Source organism: Ambystoma mexicanum, chromosome 6p (genome assembly GCF_040938575.1).
Source record: "Ambystoma mexicanum isolate Mex_15411 chromosome 6p, UKY_AmexF1_1, whole genome shotgun sequence".
NCBI lineage: Eukaryota > Metazoa > Chordata > Amphibia > Caudata > Ambystomatidae > Ambystoma > Ambystoma mexicanum.
The window spans coordinates 66,587,832-66,609,764 of NC_090935.1; the positions used below are offsets into that span (position 1 = coordinate 66,587,832).

The 21,933-nt window shown below is 46.2% G+C and overlaps 1 long non-coding RNA gene across 1 annotated transcript; it reads left to right on the forward strand.

Moving 5' to 3' along the window:
- The first annotated feature begins 151 nt into the window (after positions 1-151).
- LOC138510874 (uncharacterized) lies at positions 152-20,440 on the forward strand. The gene is made up of 4 exons (XR_011280440.1): positions 152-245; positions 728-860; positions 19,789-20,022; positions 20,358-20,440. It is a non-coding gene; the product is annotated as an uncharacterized lncRNA (long non-coding RNA).
- Positions 20,441-21,933: the final 1,493 nt, after the last annotated feature.

The following is a 21,933-nucleotide window of genomic DNA, read 5'->3' on the forward strand; positions in this document are numbered from 1 at the left end:
CCAGAGACCACATAACGGGACAGGACTTTTGACAGTGTGAATTTAAGTTTTAACTTGCTCTGGTGCTGCACTGTTGTCTTTTGTACTTTGTGTTAATCCAAGTATTTTCACAGTTCAACAGAGGGAACGAGTGGACGCCAAGAAGAAATCGCAAGAAGCGAGATTGTTCCTGTATTCATCTTTTGCAAGGATGTCCTTTTAGCAATGCGGAATACAGGGAAGCTCGGATCATAATGACACTGCTAGTAAGCTTTCCCACACTGTCTGAACAGGCTGCTAAATGCACTGATATTTAATTATGTTTTCATTTAGCTGGATGGGAGCGCTAATGATCAGTGCCAGACGTGTGAGCGAAGCTACTGCTTTAAGCAGTGTTCATGTTCTTTTATGTTTAAGAAATACACACCTGCCATGTAATTGGGTGTGGTGAGTGTGGATGAATGCGAGTCATTACTATGAGGTGGAATTAATGTTATGTGCGTTACAGGGATCCGGCAGGCGAGGGAATTAAACCAGTTTGTCTGGGAGAGGGGATGAGGGGACATTGGCAATCCAAATGTTGCTGCCCCTTGCACCCTCGCTGCAGCGGGTGCCAAGCTCTCCAACCTGACACTGGGCTTGACACATATTGTGTTGTTAAATGGCTTCATTAATTTCAACAACTATGCAAATGGTCTTGTTAGGACTGAAAGTGTTAACACCACTCATCATTCATGTATTCTTATAGACCAGGGGAGTATCCAAAATGTCTGTGCCAGTTCAGAGAATGATCTGCAGCCTCAGCTCTCTATCCCGACCCTGGAAGACACCCAGCCAGCTCCCGGAGCAAGATGCCAGAACGTAGAGACCTTACAGCCGAGGTATGACTTGACAGCACAGATTTAATACACTAATGCAATAGATAGCGCACACAGAGAGTAAACCAGCTATATATAGGGCAATGAGAGAACAGGGAACATTTACTAATAATCTATTATTGAATTAATTAGTGAAATGTTCCTAATTCTGCAATACTTTCATGTTCTGAGGGCTTCAAAGGCCGCTAATGGCCTGGTGGTGCAACTTACATTGCCGAGTGAACCAAGGGCCTCAACATCGTACCCCTGTGCCGTTGATGGGCTGGTGAAGCCTGCAGAACTCATTATGTTATGCTTTTAGCAACTTTATCTACAAAAAGAAAGTCCGGAATTCAACAGGTGTCGCTAAACACTCTTCCCACACAAAAAGTGGAAACTCAATATCACAAAACTTTATTAAGATTCAATATATTTCATCATAAAAATGATGATAGTACATAAACCATATACATTATGTTAAAACCACACAAGTAGAATACACCGTAGGTGAGTGCTATTGTAATAACTTCCTTCGGATCATACACTGTGTGTACATATCACACTCTGATTCCTATGCCACACCACTCATGGCCTATTTCTTATAGGTGCAATACCAACAACCCGACTTGTACAAGTTTCTGTCCTTGATATACAATAATGTAGGACATTCTTCAGGGGAAAATCGACTTGTGCTGTGCTAAAAAAATCTTCTTTAGGGGAGAACCCTCTCTTCCCACTAATGAATCGTGGGCCTGTTCTGTTATTTGCTGCAGATTCACAATTTCTTCAGGAATTCTTGCGTTTCCTATTCCTCTCTTCTCTATCGTAAAGCAGGATAAAGATGTAGTCTGGCTAAAACATCTCTCTGTCCCATGTCAAATGTTCCAAAGGGAACTTCTCTTATGTGCAGATTAGCGTCAACTTCACTATCCTATATGGGTCGCAGTTTGTAGGTGTTTCTATTTTCTGCCATTCACGATTTCACCGCTGTATGGTCACTAGCCGGATTCCAAATCTTTATCCTGCTTTACGATAGAGAAGAGAGGAAAAGGAAACGCAAGAATTCCTGAAGAAATTGGGAATCTGCAGCAAATAACAGAACAGGCCCACGATTCATTTTCATATCTTTTTGTAGATAAAAGTGTATGCTCACAGAGAAAGAAGTCTGTTTGATCCCTACCTGTGACTCAGAACCATTTTGAGAATAGAATGCTTTAGCACCGTCAGGCTTCGCCTTAAGGTACTAATAGCAATTTAGACAAATACCCCAGCTGCGGATTGTTTTTCTGAACTATTTTCATTGCTGTGATGGCATTGTTTAGCTGTATGCAGTCATTTTTTTACATTGATGTTACACCCGGGCAATTGTTTTTCAGCTTTGTAAACTTTGAAGCAAAATTATGAGACGTTTTCAACTTCCTTAGTCGCACAGTCTTTCCAGATGGGTCTGCAGGTGCACAAAGGTTAAACCTGAGACATTATGGATCAAATATTTTTCTAGAAGGCGGGTATATTTGCATGTTTAATGTGTGACAATCACAATTCATTATGTACAATCAATGAATAGTACAATCAACAATGAATCAGTACAAACAACATATTATAGCACAATTCGATTTCTCCCCTCTACTCCTCCCCTCATACCCAAGGGGCAGGCCCAGTAAGTCTGTCCCACCTTTTGCTTGAGAGAATAGCACTGCCAGTTTGGCTTTGTGGAGCATGTTCTCAGTGAGAGATCTTTTCTTTGTGGAGTTTAGCCCCTTCACGTTCAACGTTGCTACCTTCCAATTAACAATTGTCCCATCATGGAAGCCTCCTGTTAAGCGGCTTCACTTCAACACTACAGCTAAATCAATGCCTAGTCTGGGATGCTGAGGGAAACCCTTATTGATATATTTTTAGGTCCAGTTCATGTACTCTGGATGACAACCCTTATATAACACCCCTCTCTTAGAATCCCCCTGACCCCACTGAGCCAAGAAGTAGGTTTGTTTTGCAAATTAAAAGGTTTTTTTGAAAAATTAAACAATATATATATATATCAGACTTCTATAAATAAATTGATAATGGATATTACACTTGTGACTATGAGCAGTAATCAGCAAGAGGTAACTTATGAAGAGGAACAGAAGAAAAAGGTGGGAAAGAATGCTTTATATGGTTCAAGGAAACGCAATGATGAATGAAATGCAGTACAGAAAATAACTTGATATGACTTCAACAAAAGACAATGTAATCACTTTTCCCCTGGTGGCAATTCACCCCCCCTATATGCAATGCAAGGAGATGGAAGTAACACACACAGTCTTCAGGAATACAATCAAATACAATACGGAATTCAGTTCCCCCCAGCAAGCTTAGAGGAAACAGGCAGAAGTTTGAAACACAGGCCCAAAATGCTTTTAAATGTGATGGCAATGGATGGGAAAATGTGCTAACTGATTTTAATTCCCTCTAGAGATTCAGGGTGAGTGAGAGATGCTTGTTGGTATTAGTTTAGGCTCACTTTAGCAATGCTCTATGAGTTATTACCAGGTTGCAAACGGATTTTAACAAAGGAAAGAATGGAGCTGCTATTTTGACAAGTGGAGAAATTGAGCCAAAATCGCAAATCGCGGTAAATATCGCGAGTGCGTAAATCGCGATTGCGGAAAAAGTATAGGGAGTAGGAAGTCGGTTCTAGGTTCGTTGGAAAGTCTAGAATCACAGCTTTAAAATGAAAGCTTTCGTTCCTAGCCCAAACAGTTCCAGAGATACGGACAATTTAATAAAGGTAGATTTTCAGATTTAAAGTAAAACTCAAAATGACTGGTGACAGCTTGCAGCTGCAGAATTGACAGGTGACAGTTGTGCAGCTTTACAAATGACAGATGACACGATTTCTAGGAGGCTGTTCTAATTAGGTTAAAATAGTTTGGATTAGATTATTTTAACTAAGAGATTGGGTTCTGCACAGTTCTGGCGGATACTCACTCCTAATTTTGAAATGAATGGGCCTCGTCACGGATCTGGTCAACACATCCAGCGGCGGTTCTCTCTGCTCGGCGGGTCAATCAGGCACCGGTTATGCTCACAGCGATCCGGATCTCTGGTTCTGCTCACAGCGGTCTGGGTCTGGTCTGTGGTTCCGGCAAAAGTTCTTGGCACAGAATTCAAACAGCTCGCCCGGCTGTGAAATAGTTTGCAGATGATTTTAAGGATGCTGAGGCCTGCTGAGAAGAGTTCTCAGTTTGTGGGTTTGGGCCCTTGCTTTAAGTTCTGAAGTAAAGTTCTGGTCTTTGGAGAATGATGGATTTGAAGTCTGGAGTCTCCCGGCAGAGCGTCCCGCAGAAAATGGAATTGAATGTCTCTACCTGTCCCAGCAGTCTCTTTTTATGTGTTTTGGAAGTGGGTGTGTGCGTGGCATAACTAAGCCTGCCCCTCTCTACTTGTCATTGGCCCAATTCTCCCCTCTCCCATGATTGGGGGAAGGAAATAGATTGTCATCATGATGAGGTCTGTTTATGGGTCAGGGGATCCTCCCCTGGTCAATTTGCCCACAAATCTATATTTGATTCAAATACATATTTCCCAGATACACAATTTGTTGAAATTACATGTACACATTATATATTCCTTATGGTCCATGCTTGTCCGCCTATGATCTTCCTGGGGGCTTGCATTCAAAAATGACAACATTTTGCGCTTTTTGACTGGTTTACCAATATCGGACATTTACAAAAAATGACACACATGTGCGCAAGGAGTATGGACATTAATTGATAAAGTGTCAGATTTTTAACATGCAGACATTTGGAGTAAGACCCTATTTTCCGCTAGCAACCCCCCAGAATACACCACAGGGTCCTAACGCCTCTTAAAACGTGCACAGAAAAATCACAAGAATAATGATATTACTTATATAATTTTGACCAGTCCGCACTATGAGTTATATATCTTTTTAACTTATGCCCTGGTCAAAAAGGGGTGTGGCTTCCCACATCACATGGGGTTTATCCACTTCCCCCAAGCTCAGCTGGCTCTCACAGGCACTTCTCCTCCCACTTCTCCCAAGAGGAAGCCACATTACGGCCCCCCCAATATAACATTTGCCTGAGTCCATTGTTCAGTTTCCTGCAGTGCCCCTCCCCTAATCTAATCAGAGAGGTGTCAACTCCTTTTGGTGGGGAAGCAGGATGCAGCTAGGCCTGGGAAGAGTGGCTGAGCAGGTTTCTCCTGTCGGGGGTAGTTGTCAGGCAGAATTCAGCTAAATGTCACTTTAGTTCCCAGTTTAAATCAAACTTACAATTTTTACCTATACATTAAATAATTACTTCCTTCAAGTCATTTCAGAATATAGTTTTACATTGTATCCACCTCTTAGCAAGTCTTTCCTTGGTCTGGTTTGGGTTCCTCTGTTCAGTTTTACACAAAAGTCTGGTGGTTTTAAAACGTCGGCTTTCTGATAGTGGTAAGTTTCAGGCTACTGTGTGTGTAGCCCAATGGTGGTTTTAGGCAGTGCCCTCCTGTGCTCACAACATAAGCAAAAATGGGTGGCAGCCTATTCTTCATGTTTTCCCTGTGCACTCTCTGGGGAATTCTGGCCATCATGATGTTTTCCATGCCAGTACTGCACAGTTTTATGGTAGGGCTTGGATGCATGGGTAAAAACATCCCACAAGCCCCCCCTCTTGCGATGGCCATTCTGTCCTATCACTGATGGAACTCGCAAGATCTGGGATGTTTGCCTCCTCTTCTTCCAATTCCATTGATGGCACAGTTCAGCATCTTTTCCTTCCTCCAGTCGAGCAATCAGTTCTCCTTGCTGGTCCTGATGGGAGGATTGGGCGGTACCTCGGGCCCCTCGGATCTTCGCTCCCGGTCCCCAGGTCGCCTTCCGTGGTCAGTCTCCATGTTTTCTTTCTCCTAGGACGACAAAGGAAAGCGGCAATACCTATTCATAGACATTTCTCCCCCACTATTGATATAGTGGGGCGACATATACATTTTATACTTTAATAGACATAGCATTCCAATTTTTAAAAACAAGATATAATTCAGAGACAGTGGCTTACAAGCGTCATAATATTTTAGAGACTATATATGGGATATTTTAGGGTTGGAACTGAATTACTCTGGAGCGGCCCCCTCTGGTATTGCAGAGGACTCCTCCAGTTGCTGCAGAGTGTGCCTGGGATGGCAACACTTCAGCTGATTAATATGGACCCACTTGTCTTCCCCTTCCGCCAGACTACCTTTGGGGATGCAGAATTTGTAGGCAACAGGGGCGATCTTGTCTATAATTTCAAACGGTCCCTTCCATGTGGGGAAAAATGTTCGCTGTTTGGCCTGGTTCCTTTGGAAATTGTATAGATAGACCCGGTCTCCCACATCATATTCCTTCCTGGTGGTTTTCAAATCATAGTGCGTTTTCATACTCTCAGCTGATCTTTCTAGATTCCGCTGAGCATAGGCAAAAGCATGTTGGAGGTGTTTCCTTAAATTCTACACATACTCATGAGTTGTGGAGGCATTTATCAGTGTCTGCTCTTGGGTCCTGTAGAGCAAATGCTGGGGAAGCACCATCTTGCGTCCGGTCATCAACTGAAATGGTGACATTTAGTTGCAGATGAAGGGGTAGATCTGATGGCCATTAGGACCAGAGGTAATCGGATATCCCAACTTGGCCCAGAATCTGCCACAAACTTTTTTAATATGCTCACAATGGTTCGGTTGTATCTCTCCACTGCTCCAGAAGAAGCTGGCCTGTAAGCAATGTGTAGCTTCCTTTTAACCCCCAGTATCTCCCACATCTTTGTCATTACTTCACTGGTGAAGTGGCTACCTCTGTCTGACTCAATCCTTTGAGGTAGACCAAAACGGGAAAAGATGTGGTTAATCATCAGGGCAGCTGCTGTTTCTGCCTTGCAGTTTGGGGCCAGGAGACATTCCACCCACTTGGTAAACAAGCATGTAACGGTCAACATGTACTTGTTTCCTCTAGACGAGCGAATTACAGGGCCTACAAAGTCGATTTGCAAATCTGACCATGGCAGTGTCATCCCCCTCTTTTGGAGAGGCACACGGTGTGTGAGGGATGATGGCTGAAATTGTGCACACACAAGACACCCCTTCAAGTATTGGTCGAGGTCCTGCCCCATGTGTGGCCAGTATGCAACCTCTCTTAAGATTTCCAGTGTTGTGTGAAACCCCCTATGACCGGCTGTGGCCGCATCATGGGCGTGACTTAACATCAGGCTTCGGAATGAGGTAGGAACCACCCACTGATCATGGCCAGCTTGGGATTTCCTTACCAACAGCCCGTCTTGGATACGGAACATCTTTGGACATTTCATCAATAATCTTAGGTCCTCTTTCCCAATGTAATCGGTATCCGTCAGGGGAAAGTTCTCAGGGTCCTCAATGTGTTGTAAAACTTACCAATTATTGGATCCCCCTTTTGAGCCGTAATCAAATCAGCATCAGGGGTCTCCTTACTCCATTGTGCAATTGAAAGATCATTGTGAGCATTTGTCTGGGACCTAGTGATAGTAGTGACCTGGATTTCCCTCAACAGGGACTCTATTTGAATTAGATCCCCTTGGATGGCCCCGGTTTTGGCCAGCTGATCAGCTAAGTCATTTCCAGTTTTGTCTGGTCCCTCTACTTTGGAATCACGCTTGATCTTCTTCCAGTAGATGGTCATCCCATTCGAGGGGACCAGGTCATCAATGTTTTGGATTAACCTCCCATGTTTCAGGGGTTTGTTATTAGCACATAACATGCCTCTGGTTTTCCAATTAACCAGGTGCTCCACAAACCCGTTCCGTACATAATCCGAATATGTGATTATGACCAGTTCGTGGAGTTGATGTTGGACAGCAGTGAGGATGGCCTGATGCACAGCCATCAATTCTGCCACCTGACTACTTCGGGGACCAATTTTGTATCCAGCGGAGGGTTCAGGGGACTCATTCACCCATGCATTCCCTACGCCGGCCACCAGTTCTTTCTCCCCGTTGTTGTCAACATGGTACGAGCATCCATCCACATAGACAGTGGGCATTCCCTCACACTTGTCTTCTTCAAAGACTTTGTGGGGGGAATTAAGGTATGCTTCCATGTTGTCCTTGATTTTTAGACTTTTGTCCTCGAGACCGTTTTCTCTGGCACAATCATGCAAGTCAGCAAGACCTTGCGCGAGGGGACTCTTCTTGTTTTGGCCATATCTGACCTCCACAGGAAAGCCTTGCATTGACAGAATCCAGGAAGTAATTCGGTAATTACTCACATTTCCAGCCCGGATTCTGTCACTTTGGAGATATTGCAGAGGCTGGTGTGGAGTCTCCACTATGATGTGTTCCCCCTGGATGAACGGGTGATAATTCTTCAATGCCCACACCGTGGCCAGGAGTGCCTTCTCACAATCGTTGAATTTTTCCTTCACAGAGGATAAAGTTTTGCTCGCGTATGAGATTACTTTATTGACCTTGTCATGCTTTAGGTATAATACTGCCGTCAAGCACGTATTAGAAAACCCTGTCTCCAGGAAGAACTCCTTGTTTCTGACAGGGTAAGCTAGGCAAGGCGCTTGTGAGAGGCTTCTCTTGAGTTGTCTTACTGCCTCGGATTGTTCTGGACCCCATTCCCACTTGACCCCCCCCTTCAAGAGATGAATCAGTGGTCTAGTGATCTCGGCGTAGCCCTCAATGAACTTTCTGCTGTAATTAGTCAGTCCAAGGAGGCTCCTTAGTTCCCGCAGAGTTGTGGGGTCTTTCAGTTTCTGAAGTGCTTCCACTTTCTTTTCCTGGGGACAGAGACCCTGAGGAGTAATCTCATGCCCCAAGAAATTAACACGGGTTCTACAGCACTGTGCTTTCTGAAAGGAAAGTTTTGCTCCGGCGGCCCTCAACTGTGTCAGAAGATAACGGTTCTCCGCTGTGTGTTCCTCCACAGTTGAAATTTTGATGAGGACATCATCTACATAAGCTAGGTCACCCCTCGCACCCAGGTCGGGCATGGCCTTGTGTAGGAATATGTTGAATTCATTGCCGGAGTTGAGGTATCCGAAGGGAGTCCGGGTCCATGTGTACTGCTGGCCCCCAAAGGTAAAAGCCAGTTTGTATTGGTCCTCCCTACCAACAGGCACGGTCCAGTATCCATTGGTCAGGTCTATTGCAGTGAATACTTGTGACCCTTGAATCTGGGCCAGCCCTTGGTCAATGTAGGGCAGAGGCCATCGGGAAGTATGGACCTGTTTGTTGAGCTCCCTAAGGTCGGCACAGAGTCTCCACTGGCCGTTTGGCTTCAATATTCCCTGCACCGGATTATTGAAGGTGCTGTGTACTGGATGGATTATTCCCCGGGACTCAAGGTTCTTAATTATTTCAGTAAGGGACTCCATGGATGCGAGAGGCAAACGATATTGCTTCACAAACACTGGAGTCATTCCAGGGTCCGTGGGAATTGTTGTGGTGTGGATGTCGGTGCGACCACAGTCATATGAGTCTACCGCAAAGAGATCTTGGAAATACAAGAAAACTTGTTTCAACTTTTGCTTCTTTTCCAGAGTCACGCAGGCATCAGCTAGGTTGACCCTCTCTTCCACCATCTGCCTGAAGCCGGGAAAGACTTCTGGTTTGGCTATCTCAGCGGCCTCCTCCAGCTGGGTGGAGAAGTCCCTGGTCAGAGTGCTGATTTGGACTGGAGGCTTCAGGTGGGGAAGGCAGCCCTCATGGACCTGGAAAATCACCTCAACCCTCCTGAAGTCACAAGTCACATCTTCCTTACCATAAGGGCAAGCAGTGTACACCAGGAAGTTCCCCCCATGCCGGGTGAACATCCTGTCTGGTGTTGTATTGTCCTCACTGTCACTGTCAAAACAGTCCTTAGGGATCGGTCCTAACAGTTCATTTCCTAAATCAATGGAAAAATGTCGGTCATCAACCGCCATTCCAATAATGGTGGCCGCGGCTAGAGTAATACTCTTTAAGTAGATGTTATCCACCTCTATTGGAATGGTGTCATGTTCTATGTTGACTAATGGTGTTGGGTTTACCCCTAACCCTTGCTGTTGGAGAGAAGCATTTAGATGTATATAAGCATCAGGGTTTTTCAATTTTTGTCCTCTTTTAACCTTCACTTCCAGGGAGAATTGTCGGGTCCTTTCTGGGATGGTGACTTCCTCTTTGAGCTGAATTTCAACTGCATAAGGTAGCAATTGAGCTGACCTAAATGCTTTTTCCGGATCATCAAAGCCCATGGGATTATCCGCTAATCGGGACCAAGCTTTGAAGTTTATTAGGTCCAAACTAATGGCAAAGCGATTGAGAATGTCACTGCCTAAGTAAAAGGCTGCAGTGACGTCTCACACGACCCAACAATTATGGACTATGCTCTTGTTGGCAATGGAGATTTTGAGCATACACCTGCTTGGCAGGAGATGTTTGGAATTAGGTGCTTCCAGGTCCATTTCCCATTTGTCTATCAGTTTGAATGTGGGAATGGCGGGATCTTTTGGGAGTTGGCGGAACATGGCTTCGCTGATGAAGCTCTTACCGTTGTTCACACACACTCGAGCGAGAACAGAGTCCTTCCCATCATTTAACTGAACAGGGATGAACAACTGCTCTCCAATTTGCTGAATATCAGCCAGGCTCTGAGCTGATTTCACCTCTTTCTGGACTATAGGAGTGGGCGTGTCTGATTGTGTTTCCTTCCAGTGTGGAATACCACCTTAAACTGGAAGGAAGGTTGATTTTCAGAAATAGAGAGGACCCCCCATCACCAGTCTGTTGTCCTACTGCTATTACTGTCACATCTGGAATCTGGTTGTTCTGGAAGTGAAATTCTACTTGGTCAGATTTTTGTTCAACCATGTGGGTGGCAGACGTTCAGGGGCAAGAGATTTTGTTTCCGGTTCCTGGATTTCCAGGGGCTGTTTACAAGTTGGGAAGGAAGCTTCCTCCAAGGCTTTACACCCCCCTTCCCCTTGTGCCTCCTCTCTGGGAACTGGTGGGTTATCGGGGTGCTGCCCCCGTCATTGTTCTGGAGCACCAGGTCCAGGGTTTGGGGCATTCTGCGGTGGCATGCTCATCTGAGGGTTCTGTTGAGCCCTCAGTATGTGACCCAGATCCCGTGCCATATTTTGGACCTTGCGCTCCAACTGGGAAACCCGCTCAGGCTGATACGGGGCTCTATTTTCTCCCCTGGGCTGATCCCGGGAAGGGTAGCTATCCCTTCTCTGGTAATACCCCGGATTGGGAAGATTTGGGTAACCCTCCACCCTTGGCCTCCCTTCTCCTGGATTAGGTTGTCTGGGCTCAGGGAATTGGGGAAAGAAGGATGGATGATTTTGGGGCTGGAAATTGGGTGGATACCTGGGGAAAAAGTTCTGCCCAGGATTTGGTGAATTTCTGCCCCCCTGGGGGACGTTAGGAGGGAGGTTCCCTGGGTCAGGTGCTTGGCTGGATCCCCCCCTTGAGCTGGAGGAGTCCACACATAACCCAGGATGGGTTGGTTTCCCTTGTAGCGGGGACTTACATAGTCAGGGGAGCGGGGGACCCCATTTGTGGGACTACCTCCTCGACTCCCTGTCTGTGACTGGCCCGAGGGCCTTCTGGGCTGTGAATTATTTGGTGCAGGCAGGTTTTTAGGCCCCCCCCATCTCCAAATCTAAAACGGGGGCAACCTTTACCTCCGCCACCTTGGCAGCAGCAGGGGTGCTGTTGGTTTTGGGGTTTTTCTGCGCATTATTTTTATTTTCGATGGGCTTCTGCACCTCATAGATCCGGGTAGCCTGTTCAATGACCCAGTCTAGTGACCTCTTCTCATGAAAATCTCTCACTATCTGGGTCATGATGTATTTGGGCAAGGCATGAAAAAAAGTATTGACAAATTCTCTGCTGTCCGTGCGCACCCTTCTGGTGGTCTGCGCAAAGGCACGCTTCAATTCTTGTACGAATTCTTGTGGGGCCTGATCCTCTCCACATTGTAAATTTTAGGCTGCCTTGCGGGCCTCTTGAGGATTTCTGTGCACAGAAAAATGTTTCAAGATGGCCGCCCTGTATGTGGACCACCTTGAATGGTTTTGATCCTCCAGCCCTGCAAAGAAACTGGAGTATTCTGGTGAGAAGGTCCATTTGACGTACTGGATGCAGCTACTGCTGTCCTTCAAATGGAAAGTCTCCATCATTTGCTCGTAGAGCTCCAAGTGTTCCCAAACAGAATACTTGGCGTTCTTATGATAAGGCGTGATGACACTCCTTATTGCCTTTATTTGTTTCAATGGGTCCTTTAGCAAGGCCCTTTTTGCCTTATTGGTCTTTTTGGTTCAGGTAACCCTGGTCCATTCATCCTCTGACTCAGAAGCACTGCTCCCAGAGGTGCCCTTCTGATCTTCCTGGTTTTCCCGGATTCTGCGAGCCTGGGAATGGCTGGCAGAATGTGGGGACCTGGTCTCCTGTGTCCTGTAATGCTCAGAGGAGTCTTCAGATCCCTCCTTGCTGCCAGGATTTGATGGGTACCCCTCCCACTGACCTAACTGGGCAGAGGTTTTCAGGATGCCCTTAATGGGCCTACTCTCCTGGGGTTCCCCACTAAATTGCACTGTGCTTGGGTGCCCATACCCGGATGCCTGCCCATCCATTCCTGGGAGGTACTGGCCTATGAGCCCCATACTTCTAGCTGGATAGTAATCTGCCATCCCCGTGGCCCTGGGCTCATGTGCGCAAGGGGACATGGGGGTGGCAGAGTCCAGGGACTGGGAGAGATGAAAGCCTCTGGTACTAGGGCTCCTGGGGTTATGCTCAGGAGTATCTCTTTCCCAGCGAACCTCATCCCTATCCGCTCCTGCTCCCTGTTGCAATGCAAGTGCCTGCGCTTTCAGTTCCTCAGTTAAGGCCTTACTAGACTCTATCAGTCTCTCCTGCATCGCTACCTGTTGCTGGAGCCTATCATTGTGCTGGCAGAGAGCCTCATTCTCTCTTTGTGCCTCCTGATTGGTCCTGGAGTACTGGGCCAGTCTTTGCTGCAAGAGGGTTACCTCCTGAGCTGTGTCCCTATTGGCCTGCACCTTTCTTGCCAGAGCATCCTTCACCCTCCTGGTGTGCTCTAACAAGTTCTGGTGTTCTTTTTGGAGGTCACCCAGTCCCTGGAGGGCCAGGTGATTTTCTTCCATTTTCCTTTTTAAGTGGCAGACTTCCTGGCCTAAGGTATCCCTTTCCTGTCTAAGAGCCTGCATCTGTGCCGCCAGGTCGTCCCTTTGCCTTTGGAAGGCACCAGCTTTCTGGCGCTCCTGGTCAAACTCTGCCTGGGTATCCAGGTCTTTCAAAATCAGTTTACTGCTCTCTGCCTTTTCCCTATCTAGGTGGCTTTGCAGGGTGACTACCTGCTCAGCACATGCCCTATTGAAATCTAATTGTTGCTCCAGCTTTTTCTGGCTCTGCAGTAGGGAGTCCAAACCTTCTTGGTACTCCTTCTGCAAGGCCAGAAATCTGGTATCCTGGTCCGCCTTTTCCTGTTGCAGCACATCCATATCCTCCTTTATTTTAGTGATGTACTGTCTGCTGTCCTTTTCTGACTCCTGGCTCCTGAGCAGCCTCTGCTCAGAAGAGTCCAGATCAGATTGGGCCTTTTCTAATGCCATCTGTTGCCTATTTGCCAGATCTTGGCCTTCAGCACATTTGTCCTGCATGGCTCCCATATATAGGTACAAATATGCCGCTATCCTGGAAATCTTATTATGTTCATCTTTGGCTTTAGGGGCCATATATAGTTCACTCAGGGCCACATGTAGGGGACCCTGATCTCTCCATATATCTGACCCTGTCTCAGTGACCTGTTGCGCGATTGCCTGCAACCAGACCGTTTGGTCCTGATGGTCACCTCACACAAATAGCTTATGTAAGAAGTGCTCTCTGGCTATTTTGATGTCTACCAGTGTCGTCATTCTGGAATTTGAGTTCCTTCCTGACTTACAGAAGTTTGTATTTTATTTTTGCAAAACAGACCGTTTCCTTAGAGCGTTCCTTTGAGGAGTGCTTTACAGCGTAACACAGCGTGGTGATCCGACCGGATGTATGTCTCCTGTCAGTTAGCACACTGTATTAATCTGCACAAGTGATAGATCTAACCCAGAATCTCCGGCTATGAGCCCCCACTTTGTTAAGCGGCTTCACTTCAACACTACAGCTAAGTCAATGCCTAGTCTGGGATGCTGAGGGAAACCCTTATTGATATATTTTTAGGTCCAGTTCATGTACTCTGGATGACAACCCTTATATAACACCCCTCTCTTAGAATCCCCATGACCCCATTGAGCTAAGAAGTAGGTTTGTTTTGTAAATTAAAAGGTTTCTTTGAAAAATTAAACAATATATATATATATCACACTTCTATAAATAAATTGATAATGGATATTACACTTGTGAATATGAGCAGTAATCAGCAAGAGGTAACTTATGAAGAGGAACAGAAGAATAAGGTGGGAAAGAATGCTTTATATGGTTCAAGGAAACGCAATGATGAATGAAATGCAGTACAGAAAATAACTTGATATGGCTTCAACAAAAGACAATGTAATCACTTTCCCCTGGTGGCAATTCACCCCTCCCCCCTATATGCAATGCAAGGAGATGGAAGTAACACACACAGAAAATGGAATTGAATGTCTCTACCTGTCCCAACAGTCTCTTTTTATGTGTTTTGGAAGTGGGTGTGTGCGTGTCATAACTAAGCCTGCCCCTCTCTACTTATCATTGGCCCAATTCTCCCCTCTCCCATGATTGGGGGAAGGAAATGGATTGTCATCATGATGAGGTCTGTTTATGGGTCAGAGGATCCTCCCCTGGTCAATTTGCCCACAAATCTATATTTGATTCAAATACATATTTCCCAGATACACAATTTGTTGAAATTACATGTACACATTATATATTCCTTATGGTCCATGCTTGTCCGCCTCTGATCTTCCTGGGGGCTTGCATTAAAAAATGACAACATTTTGCGCTTTTTGACTGGTTTACCAATATCGGACATTTACCAAAAATTACACACATGTGCGCAAGGAGTATGGACATTAATTGATAAAGTGTCAGATTTTTAACATGCAGACATTTGGAGTAAGACCCTATTTTCCGCTAGCAACCCCCCAGAATACACCACAGGGTCCTAATGCCTCTTAAAACGTGCACAGAAAAATCACAAGAATAATGATATTACTTATATAATTTTGACCAGACCGCACTATGAGTTATCTATCTTTTTAACTTATGCCCTGGTCAAAAAGGGGTGTGGCTTCCCACATCACATGGTAGAAGAACTGGTTTATCCACCTCCCCCAAGCTCAGCTGGCTCTCACAGGCACTTCTCCTCCCACTTCTCCCAAGAGGAAGCCACTTTATGGCCCCCTAAATATAACATTTGCCTGAGTCCATTGTTCAGTTTCCTGCAGTGCCCCTCCCCTAATCTAATCAGAGAGGTGTCAACTCCTTTTGGTGGGGAAGCAGGATGCAGCTAGGCCTGGGAAGAGTGGCTGAGCAGGTTTCTCCTGTCGGCGGTAGTTGTCAGGCAGAATTCAGCTAAATGTCACTTTAGTTCCCAGTTTAAATCAAACTTACAATTTTTACCTATACATTAAATAATTACTTCCTTCAAGTCATTTCAGAATATAGTTTTACATTGTATCCACCTCTTAGCAAGTCTTTCCTTTGTCTGGTTTGGGTTCCTCTGTTCAGTTTTACACAAAAGTCTGGTGGTTTTAAAACGCCGGCTTTCTGATAGTGGTGAGTACCGGTATTGCAACCATTTTTGGGATTAAGAAAATGAATTCCCCACAGTTCTGAGTTCCGTTTTGGCAATCAGCATTGCCATTCCCAATGGTTTCAGGCTACTGTGTGTGTAGCCCAATGGTGGTTTTAGGCAGTGCCCTCCTGTGCTTACAACATAGGCAAAAATGGGTGGCAGCCTATTCTTCATGTTTTCCCTGTGCACTCTCTAGGGGAGTTCTGGCCATCATGATGTTTTCCATGCCAGTACTGCACAGTTTTATGGTAGGGCTTGGATGCATGGGTAAAACATCCCACACTCCCTACTCCTCTGCTCTCAATCAGTATTTTCCTCTGATCCATGTGTGATGATATAGTGCATGTAGCTCCACTCCCGAACCCGCCTCTCTGCTCCCCTTGGCCAACTCGTTCCCTTTTCGTCCCTCCTTCCCTCCCCCACCCTTCTTGTTTTCCTCCCTCCCTTTTGCCTCTTGCTGCTTTCGGCCACCCATTTTGGAAGATTCAGGCTTAGTGGCCACCAAGTTAGTGGCCTCTGTCCTGCCTTCAATAACTCTCCTATACCTCCCCTGCATGCGTAGCATCATAGTGTTGCTTGAATCTTCCTTTCCTGTTTGACCAGTCACAGCCGCTCCCCCGTCCCCCTCTTCCTCCTCCTCTTGCATCGGGAGACCTGGTCAGGGCCTCTCTGTGAGCCCCTCCTCCGGAACTTGAACAATATTATGGCATCCCCCATGGACTTCTGGCTTCTTAGACTCGAGCGCTTTAACTCTCCCAAGAACTACCCCACCTTAACCCAGCTCAAACACAAATGTCTGCCCTGTCCCGATAATTGTTCAGCTTAGCCACCTGGCTCTTGCTCATTGTGGGACCATCTGGAGGGGCCTTCTGGGCTTGTGCCACTTGCTGTGCTTCCCGTGTGGGCTGCTGTCTCCTCCTCGTCCTCAGGTGCACTTTTCTCCCGCCACCGGATGTGGCTGTCGGGCCCGCCCTCATCTGTTCCAGGCCTCACGATCTGCCTCGCAGCTTTTTCCGCCTGCAAAGCGGGTATCAAGCTTTGGTGCTCTTCTGTACACCATCGCCACGGGCTGTGGCTGCGTCAAACTTGGTACAGTGGTGCCGCTACCACTCTGCTGCCAGTGGGCCCTGTCAGCAAGGATCCTGGCCCAACAACTCGCCTATTACTCCTCACTTATGAAGCACAGGGGCCAGAGCAATCAGGAAATTATCTCGTCTGCGCCCATTGTTTTGACTAGGATAACATGAAGTACATTTAAGTCTGCCTGAGAAAACATATATTGTTTTATTTGGAAGACTTCAGTTAGAAGTGGATGCTAAAATGTCACTGGCAAAAAGATAGTAACGGTAGAAAGTGAACTTGAGTAATTTTATGATGCACAATGTATTAGTTCAAGTCACCAGCAAGAAATGTAATTATTGGCTACTCTTCCATCAGTTTAATTACCTGTTACTCTATAACGCTCCCCATGTAGTCAGGCACCTGGATGGGTGCTGAGTGGAGAGGGATAAGTGTGATAGCCAGAAAGATTCCTTAGTGTCCAGTTACAATGGCTTTATTTGTAGGCTGGCACAGCATTCAGTTGGAAGATGTGTTGTGTAGTGTTTAAGCCTGAAGGAGTGTTAGGTGCTCAACTAGATCTGCACACAGGCAAACCACGTGGAACTTCTAGGTTTGAATTCAGGGCACAGTGCCATACACCATGGAACTCAGTACTTATTAAGGCAGTAAGCTTGAGACCGCGGCCCGTAACTGTATAAGACAGTGGTCTTCAAACTGTTTTGGCCGGGCCCCCCTCAGGAAAATGTGGGCAGGCCGGGACCCACAAAAATGCAAATGGACACTTGTGTATAGGCGCGTCATAAAAGCCATATCATATCAGTAAGTCCAAATGGCTATAAACTATCGCGCCCCGTCGCCGCACCCTGCTTCAAGTACAGTCCCTTGGCTCCACCACCTGCTCCCATCACAGTCTCTGGACTCCTAGCCCAGTCCCTGAGCTCTTCCCACCCCAGCACAGATTGCGGACTCTCCCCACCCTGCTCCCACCACTGTCCCATGGCTCCCCCATCCTGCTCCCACCACCCGCTTCCCAGCAAAGTCCCAGGGCTAGTTGCAGCTGGTTTGATTTTTCAAGTGGAGTGGCATAAACCCCCAGATATGCCATAGTGACCCAGCGTAGCGAGTGAGGCTGAACCAGTCAAGGGGGATTGGAGGGGGGGTTCTCCCCCCCCGGTAGATTGTTTTAAATAATGGGTTAAAATGCTGCATTTTAGAGCATACCTGTACTCTCTTATGTTACTGTTCCCCACCATTTCTGCTTCATTTCCATTCTCTTTTATCTCTCTCAATCTTCTTTCCTCTTTCACCCATCCTTCCAGTTCTTGCTCCCGTCCTATCTTCAAATCTTACACTCTCCCTCTCAATCTATATACCCCCGCAATTCCTTTTCTGGCCATCCCTCTCCAACTATCCCTTTGTCTCTCTCACCAATTCAGTCCCCCTCTGTGATTCTCTCTCCCCACTCTATTCTATCTCTCCTTCCTTTTGTGACCTAATCTGTCTTTCTCTCCTATTGTTTCTCTTTCTCTATCTTCCTCTCTCTGTCTTCCTCTGTGTGTGTATGTCTCTCTCTCTCTCTCTCTCTCTCTCTCTCTCTCTCTCTCTCTCTCTCCTGTTATGTATTGCTCTCTTGTGCACGTATCTGCCTCCTATCCTCTCTCTCCCTTCTATTCTGTCTCTCCTGTTTTTTATCTCCCTTTACTTCTGTCCCCATCTGTACCTGTCATTCTATGTTTCTGTCTCTCCTACCTATTGTGCCTCTACCCTCCTACTCTATCCTACTGAGTGTCTTCCTCCTAATCTGCCCCTCCACCCACATCTGTCAGAGTCTGTGTTGCATTCCAATTCTATTCTAGTCTCTCCCCCTCCTAGTTTTTCTCTCTCACTTACTCTCTCCTATCTCCCTTCTAGTCTGCCTCTCCCTCCAATCCTGCTTGGTCTTTATGTCCCTCCTGTTTTGTGTCTCCCTCTTTTTTGGTACTAATATGTATCTCCCTTGTGCTATTCTCTTATTCTGTCTCTCCTTCCTGTCTGATGCCTCCCTCTTTTTCTACCCCAGTTAGTATCTCCCTACTTGTTTGTCCCTCCCTTGCATAGTCTGTCTCTGTCTTCCTCTCAGTCTGTCCTCTCCTATGCGGTCCTTCCCTGTCCTCTCCTATGCAGTGTTTTTTCATGCTGTCCCGCTCTGCTATCATGTCTCCCCCTCCTATGCTGTCCTCTCCTTTACCAAGTGTAATAATGGGTTCTTCTGAAGGATTCAGAGAGCTATTATTTTTTTAGTCTCACGTCTCTTGCAGCATTGTTTTCAATCTTGTTCTTTCCTTTCTACACCAAAATGGTGTCCCTCCTGTTATCATGCAGCCTTTTCTCCCTCCTGTTCTGACTTTTTCCTCTGGCTCCCATTCTTCCTCTCCCGGTCCTGTTGACTGGCCATCTTGTTTTGTCCTTTATTTGCCCCTCTAACCGGCTTCCCATTCTTTGCCTTTCTCCCTCTCTTCCAACCTCATGTCCTTCAGTTGTGGCTGTACTTCCTCCTGTCCCCGCTTTTTTCGGTCCTCTTTGCCAGGAGTGGCAGACATCCATGGCATGGGTAGAGGGCATAGGTGACATTGTCTTCCTTTCAGCCATCCAGACAGACAAATAAACACAGCATGGAAGGTTGTTTATGCTGTGTTTATTACGTAAAAGTTGCACCTTGCACCGAGGCTATTGAGCAGCTAATTGTTACTGAAGCTGTGAGACTGCCAGGTATGACGTCACACTCCACTTTGGGGGCATGCCCGAATAACACTGGTGTACACTCTATTCTAGATTCTCCACTAGAAAAAGAAATTTCTTTTTTTATTTCAGACAGTGGGATCATGACCCTCTAGACATGAGGCCATGGCCCTCGGGGGATCCTGACCCACAGTTTGTATACCTCTGGTATAAGGTTATTCCCTTGGGGCCTGTATCGTGGATGTGCTGGATTTTAATGAACAGAGTTTTATCTTAATACAGATTAGCAAAGATCTCTCAATAACATCTCAATGCAAAGAAAGAATCCTACACTTTGTTTTATCTGCATCATGAAATCTGCTGATTGCATTCATGTTTTTCCCAAATGTAGGTTTCCAAAACCTGGGAACTGGTTGGGATTGATCTGCTTGGTCCCCTCCCACGTACACCTGAAGGCTATCACTTCATCTTGACTGCTACCGATTATTAATCAAAATGGGTCTATGCGTATTCTTTGCATTCAAAATCTGCGGTGGAGGTAGCCAAAAATCTTGTTACCATGATATACAAGCAAGGTTTCCCACAAAGGATTTTGTCTGATCAAGGGTCAGAATTTGTAAATCGGGTAAGTAGTGTAAGAACCGGTTTGGTAGCACCAGATAGAAATAGTGTTTTTTCACTTAATGTTCTTTCTAGATTATTAATTTGTGTCCCTTTTGGATAGGATTTGTGAATGGTACTCTGTACAATCCACAATAAATAGTAACATGGCAAAACAACATCTTTGTGTATTATGAGTGCATCTGGTGGAATCCATTTGTGTTTATTTTCGTATATGTATATGTATAATGTATTTTATATCACAAACGTACACAGTATTTTTTTTGCTCAGCTGTGCTCAGTTAAACCAAACATAGCACTTACCATTAACAATGCCATGGTCCTCTGTTTCCATTGCAGTTAAATATGGATTTTATGTAAAAGTTTAGGAATAGAGCGCAGCGTGGCAGCAGCCTATCACCCCCAGACCAATGGCTTGGATGAGAAAATCAACCACAACATCAAAAGGTAATCTCAGGTCTATTTGGAATATGTTATATATTCCCCATTGCTGTTTTTCAACCATTTGACCCTAAGGAAGGCAAAAGAACATAGCGGGCAGTGGAGGTCATGGGGTGTGACCTTGTGGGGTTCCCCTCCCTAACCAGAGAGAAAATCAATAACGCAGGACAGCCAGAGCTCCTTGGCTCCTGTGAGTTGACTAGAAGGTCAAAAACAGTACACAGTTTGTCTTCCCAAACCCTTTCGTATACCAGAGGGTTAGCCTTCCACAAAGTGAAGCTCTTGTTACGACTCCGAACTGGCAGTCCTTAAACGCAAATGCAGGGCAGCCGAACAGAAATTGAATTCTTTAGACACACCCTCTGACAAACTGGCCTGCCGCCTCCTTCAAAGGCAATATAGACTCTGCTTCTGCTCCACATAAAGAGTCTTTATTCAAGCCTGCATCGCCGCGGCATCCAAAAACATGGCTGAACATTTCAAAGTCTGCAAGGAACTAGCCAATCCTGCTGCAGCCTCCTATACTATTGCACCCTCCCAGAACCTTTACTTGCCCATGGCTTCAGACTTCACCTCAAAAACACAGGATATCCTTTCCTCTCTGTCCTTCTAGTCATGTCATGCACCAACATCTCCTGTGCCTCCTTTGGCCACCCCCGCCCCTTCCCTTCTTCTCTTTTCTCTCTCCACTGTCACACCTGAGGAGGTCATTAGACAAGTCCAGTCTAAGAAAGCCTCCTCCAAACAGGTGGATCCCTGTCCCAACAAAACTATCAAGGCCAACATTAATTCTCTCGCTCCAGCCTTGGCTGACCTCTGCAACCTCTTCTTCGCCACTGGAGTTTCCCCCACTGCTCTCAAGCAGTCCCTTGGGCCCCCTCCGCTCAGAAAACCTTCTGCTAACTCCTCCATTCTGGCAAACCATCGCCCGATCTCTATCACTCCTTTCCTGGGCAAATTCCTGGAGATGTTGGCTATCTCTCAGCTTACCCTCCATACTGAATTTGTTGGTTGCTTCCACGACTACCAGTCTGGCTTTCGAGCATCCAGAGGCATGGTAACAGCTCTTCTTTGCTCTCAATTCTTGATTCTAACTCTCCTTCTGTCCTCATTCTACTCAACTTCTCCTCTGCTTTCAATATGGTAAACATCAACACCCTGATTTCACGTCTCTATGATAACCTGTGCATCACTGATCAGGCCCTGGCGTGGCTGTCCTCCTTTTTCTCTGACCTTCCATCCCAGGTGGAACTGGGGTCCTTTCTCTCCCCTATCACTATCTCTACTTGTGGTGTCCCCCAGGGACCTAACCTATGCCCCTGGTTCTTCAATGGCTACATGGCCCCCTGACCCGTCGGATAGCCACTTTCACCACCAACTTTCATTGTTATGCGGAGGACATGCAGCTCTCTTTCAGGCTTTCCTCTGCCTCTTCCTCCTCCGCGCTCATACCTGACTGTCTGTCCGCAATTCA